A 13,977-nucleotide genomic window follows, 5' to 3' on the forward strand; every position below is an offset into this window, starting at 1 on the left:
AGCTGAGCTGCGCTCGGCTCCTGGTGCTGCGCCTATTTTTAAATAGCTAACTCTTGACGGCTGCTCTCGCTTACGGCCATACCACTCTGGCAATGCCTGATCTCATCTGAACTCGAAAGAAAGACAGGGTTGGGCCTGGTAGGGACTTTTGCAGCAAGTAGGCTGGGTTTACGATTGCTAAGCTAGAATCCTTTGATCCATAGTCATAAGCGTTATCCTTTGTGCCACTGGCACTCCGTTCAGCACCTTGTTAGCACATTGTTTGAAACAAGGACAAGGCTCTGTCAACCTGGAGTTCCATCACCACACATTCTGCTTTGTTTTATAGCAAGACGTTGTGTGGATGGGATGCTCTTACAGGATTCCTGACAGTCCCTCCATAGAACCCCTGAGATCCAGGGTCGGAGACTCTCTTCTCTCCAAGAGGAGGTTAAAAGCCAATAGTTTCTTTTATGCATGTTTTATCAGAGCACTTAGGTATTGCTACAGCTCAGAGACTTACAAGTGGAAGAGATTACGCTGCAAATTGGCTGGGTGACTTCTAAGTGGTAGGGACTTTTGCAACAAGTAGGCTGGGTTTACGATTGGTGTAGCTGTAGTAGACGTTAATAAAAATCTAGCGGTTGGGGCAGCCTTTGAAACCAGGGGAGCACCCCACGGGCTCTGTGATTGCGGCCTCTTAAACTCAACACACTCCAGAGTGGACCTGAACAGTTCCAGTGGGGGCGAAAGGCGACTGCAGTGCACTGGCTGACATCAAAGCAAAAAGACCAGAGCGAGCCAGCCAGGAGTCGAACCTAGAATCTTCTGATCCGTAGTCAGACGCGTTATCCATTGTGCCACTGGCCCTGTCTGCTTATCTTTCATCTTTATCTTGTTGCTTGTGATAAGGACACAGTTCAGTCAACACAGAGTTCATTCAACACGGAGTTCGTTCAACACATGCTGTCCTTCGTTATTATGGCAAGTTGTGGTGTCGATAGGATGCTCTTACAGTGCATGTGACAGTCCCTCCCTAGAAGAACTGTGATCCAGGGTCTGAGACTTTCTCCTCTCCAGGAGGAGGTTACAAGCATTAGATTTATTTTTGTCAGAGCAGCTGCAGCATACTTGCATGGAGGCCCACAGCTAGACTTGAGGGCAAGCTTCTGTAAGACCTTCCCTGGTGGTCTAGTGGTTAGGATTCGGCGCTCTCACCGCCGCGGCCCGGGTTCGATTCCCGGTCAGGGAATTTACTTTTGAGCTATGAAAATATATGCGAACTGCACAGGCATGAAAGGGCAAAAGACCTCCTTCGAGCCGGAGTCGAACCAGCGACCTAAGGATTGCCAACAACACACCTACAGTCCTCCGCTCTACCAACTGAGCTATCGAAGGCTTACGAGAGTCCAACACAAGCCCACCCCCTTAAAGTTGCTGCAGTCCGACTGCTGGAAAAAAAGGGCAGTGGCAAAAGATACTCAAGGCTTCCCATACCGGGAGTCGAAGCCGGGCCGCCTGGGTGAAAACCAGGAATCCTGACCGCTAGACCATATGGGAGCTGCCACTTATGAGGGCAGTCTTGGCAAAAACTTCAGTTCTTTCTAAAACAAAATTACAAAGACAATATCATGATTTGAAAAAAGCAATACCAAAAGATTGGATTGAAATAATTGAAAAAAAAAAGAGTTGCGGGATAAGGAAGAATTACCAGAGGTCTATTTTAAGAAAAAAAAATGGAGAAAAGATCAATATGAGCTTATGTACAGTTAAGAGTTTTTATGTTGTTTTTAGATCAAAGGCTTTTATAAGACCTATAGCATTCAACTACTGGAAGGAAAGATATGAGGATTTAAATGAAAAAGAAATATGGGGAAATGTCAGAATGAAATATATGGAACCAATTTTACAAAATTGTAATTATTTATTGAGACATAATTGCATATTAACAGAAATGAGATTGTGTAAAATGGCAATTGAACAAGATATAATATGTAAGGTGTTTAGGAAGGAAGGGGAAGGTTTATTACATTTGTTCTTCTATTGTGAAAAGTTGGAGGAATTATGGAAAAATTTAAGAAAATTGCTAAATCGTTAAAAGGGGACATATATGTGGATGAACAAAAGAACTGGGAAAAAAATATTTATTTGGTCAAAATGAATGTGGTATGTATGCTTTTAATCTATGTATAACAATTGCTAAGTATGTGATTTGGATAAGGAGAAATATGGCTAAACATGATGGGAAGAGAGTGGATATATGGCGTATGTTTAAAAACAGAATGGAGATGGCTGTAAAATTGATATTCAACTATTTTATAGTACAAGAAAAGGAGGATGTATTTATAGAAATAATGGTAAAAGGGAACGTAATAGTTGAATACAAGGACAACATCTTAAGTTGGTTATGGGAAAAATATGAAGTCTAATAATGAGTGTTGTAACTATCATGTGATTTTTGTGTGATGTGATCATTTCTTTGTAAAAATGTAAATATTTGATTTTAATTTAAAAAAAATTAAAATATCTCATCTGAACTCGGAAGCAAAGCAGGGTTGGGCCTGGTTGGTACTTGGATGGGAGACCGCCTGGGAATACCAGGTGCTGTAAGCTTTTTAAATTCCTTCATTTGGCAGCTAATACACTTCCCAAAATATAAAAAAAAGAAACCTCTGAATTCCTCTCTGAACTCTGGAACCAGCCAAGTCAGTGAACCCACTTCCCCTGATTCCATTCGGGGTAAAGTAGGTACAGTGACTTGGCTGGTTTAACTTAGCAAGAGCTGTCGGTGCCCCGGAGCAGAAACAGAAAAAAAAAAAAAAACAGGTAAACAATTGAGGGGACAAGGGCCTTGTTTCTGTCGGTGCTGTGTCAATGCAAGCTGAGCTGCGCTCGGCTCCTGGTGCTGCGCCTATTTTTAAATAGCTAACTCTTGACGGCTGCTCTCGCTTACGGCCATACCACTCTGGCAATGCCTGATCTCATCTGAACTCGAAAGAAAGACAGGGTTGGGCCTGGTAGGGACTTTTGCAGCAAGTAGGCTGGGTTTACGATTGCTAAGCTAGAATCCTTTGATCCATAGTCATAAGCGTTATCCTTTGTGCCACTGGCACTCCGTTCAGCACCTTGTTAGCACATTGTTTGAAACAAGGACAAGGCTCTGTCAACCTGGAGTTCCATCACCACACATTCTGCTTTGTTTTATAGCAAGACGTTGTGTGGATGGGATGCTCTTACAGGATTCCTGACAGTCCCTCCATAGAACCCCTGAGATCCAGGGTCGGAGACTCTCTTCTCTCCAAGAGGAGGTTAAAAGCCAATAGTTTCTTTTATGCATGTTTTATCAGAGCACTTAGGTATTGCTACAGCTCAGAGACTTACAAGTGGAAGAGATTACGCTGCAAATTGGCTGGGTGACTTCTAAGTGGTAGGGACTTTGCAACAAGTAGGCTGGGTTTACGATTGGTGTAGATGTAGTAGACGTTAATAAAAATCTAGCGGTTGGGGCAGCCTTTGAAACCAGGGGAGCACCCCACGGGCTCTGTGATTGCGGCCTCTTAAACTCAACACACTCCAGAGTGGACCTGAACAGTTCCAGTGGGGGCGAAAGGCGACTGCAGTGCACTGGCTGACATCAAAGCAAAAAGACCAGAGCGAGCCAGCCAGGAGTCGAACCTAGAATCTTCTGATCCGTAGTCAGACGCGTTATCCATTGTGCCACTGGCCCTGTCTGCTTATCTTTTCATCTTTATCTTGTTGCTTGTGATAAGGACACAGTTCAGTCAACACAGAGTTCATTCAACACGGAGTTCGTTCAACACATGCTGTCCTTCGTTATTATGGCAAGTTGTGGTGTCGATAGGATGCTCTTACAGTGCATGTGACAGTCCCTCCCTAGAAGAACTGTGATCCAGGGTCTGAGACTTTCTCCTCTCCAGGAGGAGGTTACAAGCATTAGATTTATTTTTGTCAGAGCAGCTGCAGCATACTTGCATGGAGGCCCACAGCTAGACTTGAGGGCAAGCTTCTGTAAGACCTTCCCTGGTGGTCTAGTGGTTAGGATTCGGCGCTCTCACCGCCGCGGCCCGGGTTCGATTCCCGGTCAGGGAATTTACTTTTGAGCTATGAAAATATATGCGAACTGCACAGGCATGAAAGGGCAAAAGACCTCCTTCGAGCCGGAGTCGAACCAGCGACCTAAGGATTGCCAACAACACACCTACAGTCCTCCGCTCTACCAACTGAGCTATCGAAGGCTTACGAGAGTCCAACACAAGCCCACCCCCTTAAAGTTGCTGCAGTCCGACTGCTGGAAAAAAGGGCAGTGGCAAAAGATACTCAAGGCTTCCCATACCGGGAGTCGAAGCCGGGCCGCCTGGGTGAAAACCAGGAATCCTGACCGCTAGACCATATGGGAGCTGCCACTTATGAGGGCAGTCTTGGCAAAAACTTCAGTTCTTTCTAAAACAAAATTACAAAGACAATATCATGATTTGAAAAAAGCAATACCAAAAGATTGGATTGAAATAATTGAAAAAAAAGAGTTGCGGGATAAGGAAGAATTACCAGAGGTCTATTTTAAGAAAAAAAAATGGAGAAAAGATCAATATGAGCTTATGTACAGTTAAGAGTTTTTATGTTGTTTTTAGATCAAAGGCTTTTATAAGACCTATAGCATTCAACTACTGGAAGGAAAGATATGAGGATTTAAATGAAAAAGAAATATGGGGAAATGTCAGAATGAAATATATGGAACCAATTTTACAAAATTGTAATTATTTATTGAGACATAATTGCATATTAACAGAAATGAGATTGTGTAAAATGGCAATTGAACAAGATATAATATGTAAGGTGTTTAGGAAGGAAGGGGAAGGTTTATTACATTTGTTCTTCTATTGTGAAAAGTTGGAGGAATTATGGAAAAATTTAAGAAAATTGCTAAATCGTTAATAGGGGACATATATGTGGATGAACAAAAGAACTGGGAAAAAAATATTTATTTGGTCAAAATGAATGTGGTATGTATGCTTTTAATCTATGTATAACAATTGCTAAGTATGTGATTTGGATAAGGAGAAATATGGCTAAACATGATGGGAAGAGAGTGGATATATGGCGTATGTTTAAAAACAGAATGGAGATGGCTGTAAAATTGATATTCAACTATTTTATAGTACAAGAAAAGGAGGATGTATTTATAGAAATAATGGTAAAAGGGAACGTAATGGTTGAATACAAGGACAACATTTTAAGTTGGTTATGGGAAAAATATGAAGTCTAATAATGAGTGTTGTAACTATCATGTGATTTTTGTGTGATGTGATCATTTCTTTGTAAAAATGTAAATATTTGATTTTAATTAAAAAAAACATTTAAATATCCCATCTGAACTCGGAAGCAAAGCAGGGTTGGGCCTGGTTGGTACTTGGATGGGAGACCGCCTGGGAATACCAGGTGCTGTAAGCTTTTTAAATTCCTTCATTTGGCAGCTAATACACTTCCCAAAATATAAAAAAAAACCTCTGAATTCCTCTCTGAACTCTGGAACCAGCCAAGTCAGTGAACCCACTTCCCCTGATTCCATTCGGGGTAAAGTAGGTACAGTGACTTGGCTGGTTTAACTTAGCAAGAGCTGTCGGTGCCCCGGAGCAGAAACAGAAAAAAAAAAAAAAAACAGGTAAACAATTGAGGGGACAAGGGCCTTGTTTCTGTCGGTGCTGTGTCAATGCAAGCTGAGCTGCGCTCGGCTCCTGGTGCTGCGCCTATTTTTAAATAGCTAACTCTTGACGGCTGCTCTCGCTTACGGCCATACCACTCTGGCAATGCCTGATCTCATCTGAACTCGAAAGAAAGACAGGGTTGGGCCTGGTAGGGACTTTTGCAGCAAGTAGGCTGGGTTTACGATTGCTAAGCTAGAATCCTTTGATCCATAGTCATAAGCGTTATCCTTTGTGCCACTGGCACTCCGTTCAGCACCTTGTTAGCACATTGTTTGAAACAAGGACAAGGCTCTGTCAACCTGGAGTTCCATCACCACACATTCTGCTTTGTTTTATAGCAAGACGTTGTGTGGATGGGATGCTCTTACAGGATTCCTGACAGTCCCTCCATAGAACCCCTGAGATCCAGGGTCGGAGACTCTCTTCTCTCCAAGAGGAGGTTAAAAGCCAATAGTTTCTTTTATGCATGTTTTATCAGAGCACTTAGGTATTGCTACAGCTCAGAGACTTACAAGTGGAAGAGATTACGCTGCAAATTGGCTGGGTGACTTCTAAGTGGTAGGGACTTTTGCAACAAGTAGGCTGGGTTACGATTGGTGTAGCTGTAGTAGACGTTAATAAAAATCTAGCGGTTGGGGCAGCCTTTGAAACCAGGGGAGCACCCCACGGGCTCTGTGATTGCGGCCTCTTAAACTCAACACACTCCAGAGTGGACCTGAACAGTTCCAGTGGGGGCGAAAGGCGACTGCAGTGCACTGGCTGACATCAAAGCAAAAAGACCAGAGCGAGCCAGCCAGGAGTCGAACCTAGAATCTTCTGATCCGTAGTCAGACGCGTTATCCATTGTGCCACTGGCCCTGTCTGCTTATCTTTTCATCTTATCTTGTTGCTTGTGATAAGGACACAGTTCAGTCAACACAGAGTTCATTCAACACGGAGTTCGTTCAACACATGCTGTCCTTCGTTATTATGGCAAGTTGTGGTGTCGATAGGATGCTCTTACAGTGCATGTGACAGTCCCTCCCTAGAAGAACTGTGATCCAGGGTCTGAGACTTTCTCCTCTCCAGGAGGAGGTTACAAGCATTAGATTTATTTTTGTCAGAGCAGCTGCAGCATACTTGCGTGGAGGCCCACAGCTAGACTTGAGGGCAAGCTTCTGCAAGACCTTCCCTGGTGGTCTAGTGCTTAGGATTCGGCGCTCTCACCGCCGCGGCCCGGGTTCGATTCCCGGTCAGGGAACTTACTTTTGAGCTATGAAAATATATGCGAACTGCACAGGCATGAAAGGGCAAAAGACCTCCTTCGAGCCGGAGTCGAACCAGCGACCTAAGGATTGCCAACAACACACCTACAGTCCTCCGCTCTACCAACTGAGCTATCGAAGGCTTACGAGAGTCCAACACAAGCCCACCCCCTTAAAGTTGCTGCAGTCCGACTGCTGGAAAAAAAGGGCAGTGGCAAAAAATACTCAAGGCTTCCCATACCGGGAGTCGAAGCCAGGCCGCCTGGGTGAAAACCAGGAATCCTGACCGCTAAACCATATGGGAGCTGCCACTTATGAGGGCAGTCTTGGCAAAAACTTCAGTTCTGTCTAAAACAAAATTACAAAGACAATATCATGATTTGAAAAAAGCAATACCAAAAGATTGGATTGAAATAATTGAAAAAAAAAGAGTTGCGGGATAAGGAAGAATTACCAGAGGTCTATTTTAAGAAAAAAAAATGGAGAAAAGATCAATATGAGCTTATGTACAGTTAAGAGTTTTTATGTTGTTTTTAGATCAAAGGCTTTTATAAGACCTATAGCATTCAACTACTGGAAGGAAAGATATGAGGATTTAAATGAAAAAGAAATATGGGGAAATGTCAGAATGAAATATATGGAACCAATTTTACAAAATTGTAATTATTTATTGAGACATAATTGCATATTAACAGAAATGAGATTGTGTAAAATGGCAATTGAACAAGATATAATATGTAAGGTGTTTAGGAAGGAAGGGGAAGGTTTATTACATTTGTTCTTCTATTGTGAAAAGTTGGAGGAATTATGGAAAAATTTAAGAAATTGCTAAATCGTTAATAGGGGACATATATGTGGATGAACAAAAGAACTGGGAAAAAAATATTTATTTGGTCAAAATGAATGTGGTATGTATGCTTTTAATCTATGTATAACAATTGCTAAGTATGTGATTTGGATAAGGAGAAATATGGCTAAACATGATGGGAAGAGAGTGGATATATGGCGTATGTTTAAAAACAGAATGGAGATGGCTGTAAAATTGATATTCAACTATTTTATAGTACAAGAAAAGGAGGATGTATTTATAGAAATAATGGTAAAAGGGAACGTAATAGTTGAATACAAGGACAACATCTTAAGTTGGTTATGGGAAAAATATGAAGTCTAATAATGAGTGTTGTAACTATCATGTGATTTTTGTGTGATGTGATCATTTCTTTGTAAAAATGTAAATATTTGATTTTAATTTAAAAAAAAATTAAAATATCTCATCTGAACTCGGAAGCAAAGCAGGGTTGGGCCTGGTTGGTACTTGGATGGGAGACCGCCTGGGAATACCAGGTGCTGTAAGCTTTTTAAATTCCTTCATTTGGCAGCTAATACACTTCCCAAAATATAAAAAAAAACCTCTGAATTCCTCTTTGAACTCTGGAACCAGCCAAGTCAGTGAACCCACTTCCCCTGATTCCATTCGGGGTAAAGTAGGTACAGTGACTTGGCTGGTTTAACTTAGCAAGAGCTGTCGGTGCCCCGGAGCAGAAACAGAAAAAAAAAAAAAAAAAACAGGTAAACAATTGAGGGGACAAGGGCCTTGTTTCTGTCGGTGCTGTGTCAATGCAAGCTGAGCTGCGCTCGGCTCCTGGTGCTGCGCCTATTTTTAAATAGCTAACTCTTGACGGCTGCTCTCGCTTACGGCCATACCACTCTGGCAATGCCTGATCTCATCTGAACTCGAAAGAAAGACAGGGTTGGGCCTGGTAGGGACTTTTGCAGCAAGTAGGCTGGGTTTACGATTGCTAAGCTAGAATCCTTTGATCCATAGTCATAAGCGTTATCCTTTGTGCCACTGGCACTCCGTTCAGCACCTTGTTAGCACCTTGTTAGCACATTGTTTGAAACAAGGACAAGGCTCTGTCAACCTGGAGTTCCATCACCACACATTCTGCTTTGTTTTATAGCAAGACGTTGTGTGGATGGGATGCTCTTACAGGATTCCTGACAGTCCCTCCATAGAACCCCTGAGATCCAGGGTCGGAGACTCTCTTCTCTCCAAGAGGAGGTTAAAAGCCAATAGTTTCTTTTATGCATGTTTTATCAGAGCACTTAGGTATTGCTACAGCTCAGAGACTTACAAGTGGAAGAGATTACGCTGCAAATTGGCTGGGTGACTTCTAAGTGGTAGGGACTTTTGCAACAAGTAGGCTGGGTTTACGATTGGTGTAGCTGTAGTAGACGTTAATAAAAATCTAGCGGTTGGGGCAGCCTTTGAAACCAGGGGAGCACCCCACGGGCTCTGTGATTGCGGCCTCTTAAACTCAACACACTCCAGAGTGGACCTGAACAGTTCCAGTGGGGGCGAAAGGCGACTGCAGTGCACTGGCTGACATCAAAGCAAAAAGACCAGAGCGAGCCAGCCAGGAGTCGAACCTAGAATCTTCTGATCCGTAGTCAGACGCGTTATCCATTGTGCCACTGGCCCTGTCTGCTTATCTTTTCATCTTTATCTTGTTGCTTGTGATAAGGACACAGTTCAGTCAACACAGAGTTCATTCAACACGGAGTTCGTTCAACACATGCTGTCCTTCGTTATTATGGCAAGTTGTGGTGTCGATAGGATGCTCTTACAGTGCATGTGACAGTCCCTCCCTAGAAGAACTGTGATCCAGGGTCTGAGACTTTCTCCTCTCCAGGAGGAGGTTACAAGCATTAGATTTATTTTTGTCAGAGCAGCTGCAGCATACTTGCGTGGAGGCCCACAGCTAGACTTGAGGGCAAGCTTCTGCAAGACCTTCCCTGGTGGTCTAGTGGTTAGGATTCGGCGCTCTCACCGCCGCGGCCCGGGTTCGATTCCCGGTCAGGGAACTTACTTTTGAGCTATGAAAATATATGCGAACTGCACAGGCATGAAAGGGCAAAAGACCTCCTTCGAGCCGGAGTCGAACCAGCGACCTAAGGATTGCCAACAACACACCTACAGTCCTCCGCTCTACCAACTGAGCTATCGAAGGCTTACGAGAGTCCAACACAAGCCCACCCCCTTAAAGTTGCTGCAGTCCGACTGCTGGAAAAAAAGGGCAGTGGCAAAAAATACTCAAGGCTTCCCATACCGGGAGTCGAAGCCAGGCCGCCTGGGTGAAAACCAGGAATCCTGACCGCTAAACCATATGGGAGCTGCCACTTATGAGGGCAGTCTTGGCAAAAACTTCAGTTCTGTCTAAAACAAAATTACAAAGACAATATCATGATTTGAAAAAAGCAATACCAAAAGATTGGATTGAAATAATTGAAAAAAAAAAAGAGTTGCGGGATAAGGAAGAATTACCAGAGGTCTATTTTAAGAAAAAAAAATGGAGAAAAGATCAATATGAGCTTATGTACAGTTAAGAGTTTTTATGTTGTTTTTAGATCAAAGGCTTTTATAAGACCTATAGCATTCAACTACTGGAAGGAAAGATATGAGGATTTAAATGAAAAAGAAATATGGGGAAATGTCAGAATGAAATATATGGAACCAATTTTACAAAATTGTAATTATTTATTGAGACATAATTGCATATTAACAGAAATGAGATTGTGTAAAATGGCAATTGAACAAGATATAATATGTAAGGTGTTTAGGAAGGAAGGGGAAGGTTTATTACATTTGTTCTTCTATTGTGAAAAGTTGGAGGAATTATGGAAAAATTTAAGAAAATTGCTAAATCGTTAATAGGGGACATATATGTGGATGAACAAAAGAACTGGGAAAAAAATATTTATTTGGTCAAAATGAATGTGGTATGTATGCTTTTAATCTATGTATAACAATTGCTAAGTATGTGATTTGGATAAGGAGAAATATGGCTAAACATGATGGGAAGAGAGTGGATATATGGCGTATGTTTAAAAACAGAATGGAGATGGCTGTAAAATTGATATTCAACTATTTTATAGTACAAGAAAAGGAGGATGTATTTATAGAAATAATGGTAAAAGGGAACGTAATAGTTGAATACAAGGACAACATCTTAAGTTGGTTATGGGAAAAATATGAAGTCTAATAATGAGTGTTGTAACTATCATGTGATTTTTGTGTGATGTGATCATTTCTTTGTAAAAATGTAAATATTTGATTTTAATTTAAAAAAAATTAAAATATCTCATCTGAACTCGGAAGCAAAGCAGGGTTGGGCCTGGTTGGTACTTGGATGGGAGACCGCCTGGGAATACCAGGTGCTGTAAGCTTTTTAAATTCCTTCATTTGGCAGCTAATACACTTCCCAAAATATAAAAAAAAAACCTCTGAATTCCTCTTTTGAACTCTGGAACCAGCCAAGTCAGTGAACCCACTTCCCCTGATTCCATTCGGGGTAAAGTAGGTACAGTGACTTGGCTGGTTTAACTTAGCAAGAGCTGTCGGTGCCCCGGAGCAAAAACAGAAAAAAAAAAAAAAAAAACAGGTAAACAATTGAGGGGACAAGGGCCTTGTTTCTGTCGGTGCTGTGTCAATGCAAGCTGAGCTGCGCTCGGCTCCTGGTGCTGCGCCTATTTTTAAATAGCTAACTCTTGACGGCTGCTCTCGCTTACGGCCATACCACTCTGGCAATGCCTGATCTCATCTGAACTCGAAAGAAAGACAGGGTTGGGCCTGGTAGGGACTTTTGCAGCAAGTAGGCTGGGTTTACGATTGCTAAGCTAGAATCCTTTGATCCATAGTCATAAGCGTTATCCTTTGTGCCACTGGCACTCCGTTCAGCACCTTGTTAGCACCTTGTTAGCACATTGTTTGAAACAAGGACAAGGCTCTGTCAACCTGGAGTTCCATCACCACACATTCTGCTTTGTTTTATAGCAAGACGTTGTGTGGATGGGATGCTCTTACAGGATTCCTGACAGTCCCTCCATAGAACCCCTGAGATCCAGGGTCGGAGACTCTCTTCTCTCCAAGAGGAGGTTAAAAGCCAATAGTTTCTTTTATGCATGTTTTATCAGAGCACTTAGGTATTGCTACAGCTCAGAGACTTACAAGTGGAAGAGATTACGCTGCAAATTGGCTGGGTGACTTCTAAGTGGTAGGGACTTTTGCAACAAGTAGGCTGGGTTTACGATTGGTGTAGCTGTAGTAGACGTTAATAAAAATCTAGCGGTTGGGGCAGCCTTTGAAACCAGGGGAGCACCCCACGGGCTCTGTGATTGCGGCCTCTTAAACTCAACACACTCCAGAGTGGACCTGAACAGTTCCAGTGGGGGCGAAAGGCGACTGCAGTGCACTGGCTGACATCAAAGCAAAAAGACCAGAGCGAGCCAGCCAGGAGTCGAACCTAGAATCTTCTGATCCGTAGTCAGACGCGTTATCCATTGTGCCACTGGCCCTGTCTGCTTATCTTTTCATCTTTATCTTGTTGCTTGTGATAAGGACACAGTTCAGTCAACACAGAGTTCATTCAACACGGAGTTCGTTCAACACATGCTGTCCTTCGTTATTATGGCAAGTTGTGGTGTCGATAGGATGCTCTTACAGTGCATGTGACAGTCCCTCCCTAGAAGAACTGTGATCCAGGGTCTGAGACTTTCTCCTCTCCAGGAGGAGGTTACAAGCATTAGATTTATTTTTGTCAGAGCAGCTGCAGCATACTTGCGTGGAGGCCCACAGCTAGACTTGAGGGCAAGCTTCTGCAAGACCTTCCCTGGTGGTCTAGTGGTTAGGATTCGGCGCTCTCACCGCCGCGGCCCGGGTTCGATTCCCGGTCAGGGAACTTACTTTTGAGCTATGAAAATATATGCGAACTGCACAGGCATGAAAGGGCAAAAGACCTCCTTCGAGCCGGAGTCGAACCAGCGACCCTAAGGATTGCCAACAACACACCTACAGTCCTCCGCTCTACCAACTGAGCTATCGAAGGCTTACGAGAGTCCAACACAAGCCCACCCCCTTAAAGTTGCTGCAGTCCGACTGCTGGAAAAAAGGGCAGTGGCAAAAAATACTCAAGGCTTCCCATACCGGGAGTCGAACCCAGGCCGCCTGGGTGAAAACCAGGAATCCTGACCGCTAAACCATATGGGAGCTGCCACTTATGAGGGCAGTCTTGGCAAAAACTTCAGTTCTGTCTAAAACAAATTACAAAGACAATATCATGATTTGAAAAAAGCAATACCAAAAGATTGGATTGAAATAATTGAAAAAAAAAAGAGTTGCGGGATAAGGAAGAATTACCAGAGGTCTATTTTAAGAAAAAAAAATGGAGAAAAGATCAATATGAGCTTATGTACAGTTAAGAGTTTTTATGTTGTTTTTAGATCAAAGGCTTTTATAAGACCTATAGCATTCAACTACTGGAAGGAAAGATATGAGGATTTAAATGAAAAAGAAATATGGGGAAATGTCAGAATGAAATATATGGAACCAATTTTACAAAATTGTAATTATTTATTGAGACATAATTGCATATTAACAGAAATGAGATTGTGTAAAATGGCAATTGAACAAGATATAATATGTAAGGTGTTTAGGAAGGAAGGGGAAGGTTTATTACATTTGTTCTTCTATTGTGAAAAGTTGGAGGAATTATGGAAAAATTTAAGAAAATTGCTAAATCGTTAATAGGGGACATATATGTGGATGAACAAAAGAACTGGGAAAAAAATATTTATTTGGTCAAAATGAATGTGGTATGTATGCTTTTAATCTATGTATAACAATTGCTAAGTATGTGATTTGGATAAGGAGAAATATGGCTAAACATGATGGGAAGAGAGTGGATATATGGCGTATGTTTAAAAACAGAATGGAGATGGCTGTAAAATTGATATTCAACTATTTTATAGTACAAGAAAAGGAGGATGTATTTATAGAAATAATGGTAAAAGGGAACGTAATAGTTGAATACAAGGACAACATCTTAAGTTGGTTATGGGAAAAATATGAAGTCTAATAATGAGTGTTGTAACTATCATGTGATTTTTGTGTGATGTGATCATTTCTTTGTAAAAATGTAAATATTTGATTTTAATTTAAAAAAAATTTAAATATCTCATCTGAACTCGGAAGC

The 13,977-nt window shown here is 42.0% G+C and overlaps 1 protein-coding gene and 18 non-coding genes across 19 annotated transcripts in view; 5 read left to right on the top strand and 14 right to left on the bottom strand.

Moving 5' to 3' along the window:
* The window catches only part of LOC130222842 (gastrula zinc finger protein XlCGF57.1-like), a 217,597-nt gene that overhangs the window by 50,109 nt on the left and 153,511 nt on the right, over positions 1-13,977 (bottom strand). The window lies entirely within an intron of this gene.
* trnar-acg (transfer RNA arginine (anticodon ACG)) lies at positions 777-849 on the bottom strand. Its single transcript has one exon. It is a non-coding gene; the product is annotated as a tRNA-Arg (tRNA).
* On the top strand, positions 1,160-1,231 carry trnae-cuc (transfer RNA glutamic acid (anticodon CUC)). Its single transcript has one exon. It is a non-coding gene; the product is annotated as a tRNA-Glu (tRNA).
* On the bottom strand, positions 1,291-1,377 carry trnay-gua (transfer RNA tyrosine (anticodon GUA)). Its single transcript is given in 2 exon segments — positions 1,291-1,326; positions 1,341-1,377. It is a non-coding gene; the product is annotated as a tRNA-Tyr (tRNA).
* Positions 1,468-1,539, bottom strand: trnae-uuc (transfer RNA glutamic acid (anticodon UUC)). Its single transcript has one exon. It is a non-coding gene; the product is annotated as a tRNA-Glu (tRNA).
* trnar-acg (transfer RNA arginine (anticodon ACG)) lies at positions 3,634-3,706 on the bottom strand. The gene has a single exon. It is a non-coding gene; the product is annotated as a tRNA-Arg (tRNA).
* trnae-cuc (transfer RNA glutamic acid (anticodon CUC)) lies at positions 4,018-4,089 on the top strand. The gene has a single exon. It is a non-coding gene; the product is annotated as a tRNA-Glu (tRNA).
* On the bottom strand, positions 4,149-4,235 carry trnay-gua (transfer RNA tyrosine (anticodon GUA)). The gene is given in 2 exon segments: positions 4,149-4,184; positions 4,199-4,235. It is a non-coding gene; the product is annotated as a tRNA-Tyr (tRNA).
* On the bottom strand, positions 4,325-4,396 carry trnae-uuc (transfer RNA glutamic acid (anticodon UUC)). Its single transcript has one exon. It is a non-coding gene; the product is annotated as a tRNA-Glu (tRNA).
* trnar-acg (transfer RNA arginine (anticodon ACG)) lies at positions 6,488-6,560 on the bottom strand. Its single transcript has one exon. It is a non-coding gene; the product is annotated as a tRNA-Arg (tRNA).
* Positions 6,871-6,942, top strand: trnae-cuc (transfer RNA glutamic acid (anticodon CUC)). Its single transcript has one exon. It is a non-coding gene; the product is annotated as a tRNA-Glu (tRNA).
* trnay-gua (transfer RNA tyrosine (anticodon GUA)) lies at positions 7,002-7,088 on the bottom strand. The gene is given in 2 exon segments: positions 7,002-7,037; positions 7,052-7,088. It is a non-coding gene; the product is annotated as a tRNA-Tyr (tRNA).
* On the bottom strand, positions 9,356-9,428 carry trnar-acg (transfer RNA arginine (anticodon ACG)). Its single transcript has one exon. It is a non-coding gene; the product is annotated as a tRNA-Arg (tRNA).
* Positions 9,740-9,811, top strand: trnae-cuc (transfer RNA glutamic acid (anticodon CUC)). The gene has a single exon. It is a non-coding gene; the product is annotated as a tRNA-Glu (tRNA).
* On the bottom strand, positions 9,871-9,957 carry trnay-gua (transfer RNA tyrosine (anticodon GUA)). Its single transcript is given in 2 exon segments — positions 9,871-9,906; positions 9,921-9,957. It is a non-coding gene; the product is annotated as a tRNA-Tyr (tRNA).
* On the bottom strand, positions 12,229-12,301 carry trnar-acg (transfer RNA arginine (anticodon ACG)). The gene has a single exon. It is a non-coding gene; the product is annotated as a tRNA-Arg (tRNA).
* Positions 12,613-12,684, top strand: trnae-cuc (transfer RNA glutamic acid (anticodon CUC)). The gene has a single exon. It is a non-coding gene; the product is annotated as a tRNA-Glu (tRNA).
* trnay-gua (transfer RNA tyrosine (anticodon GUA)) lies at positions 12,744-12,831 on the bottom strand. The gene is given in 2 exon segments: positions 12,744-12,780; positions 12,795-12,831. It is a non-coding gene; the product is annotated as a tRNA-Tyr (tRNA).
* On the bottom strand, positions 12,921-12,992 carry trnae-uuc (transfer RNA glutamic acid (anticodon UUC)). The gene has a single exon. It is a non-coding gene; the product is annotated as a tRNA-Glu (tRNA).

The sequence above is a fragment of the Danio aesculapii genome, chromosome 4 (assembly GCF_903798145.1).
Source record: "Danio aesculapii chromosome 4, fDanAes4.1, whole genome shotgun sequence".
NCBI lineage: Eukaryota > Metazoa > Chordata > Actinopteri > Cypriniformes > Danionidae > Danio > Danio aesculapii.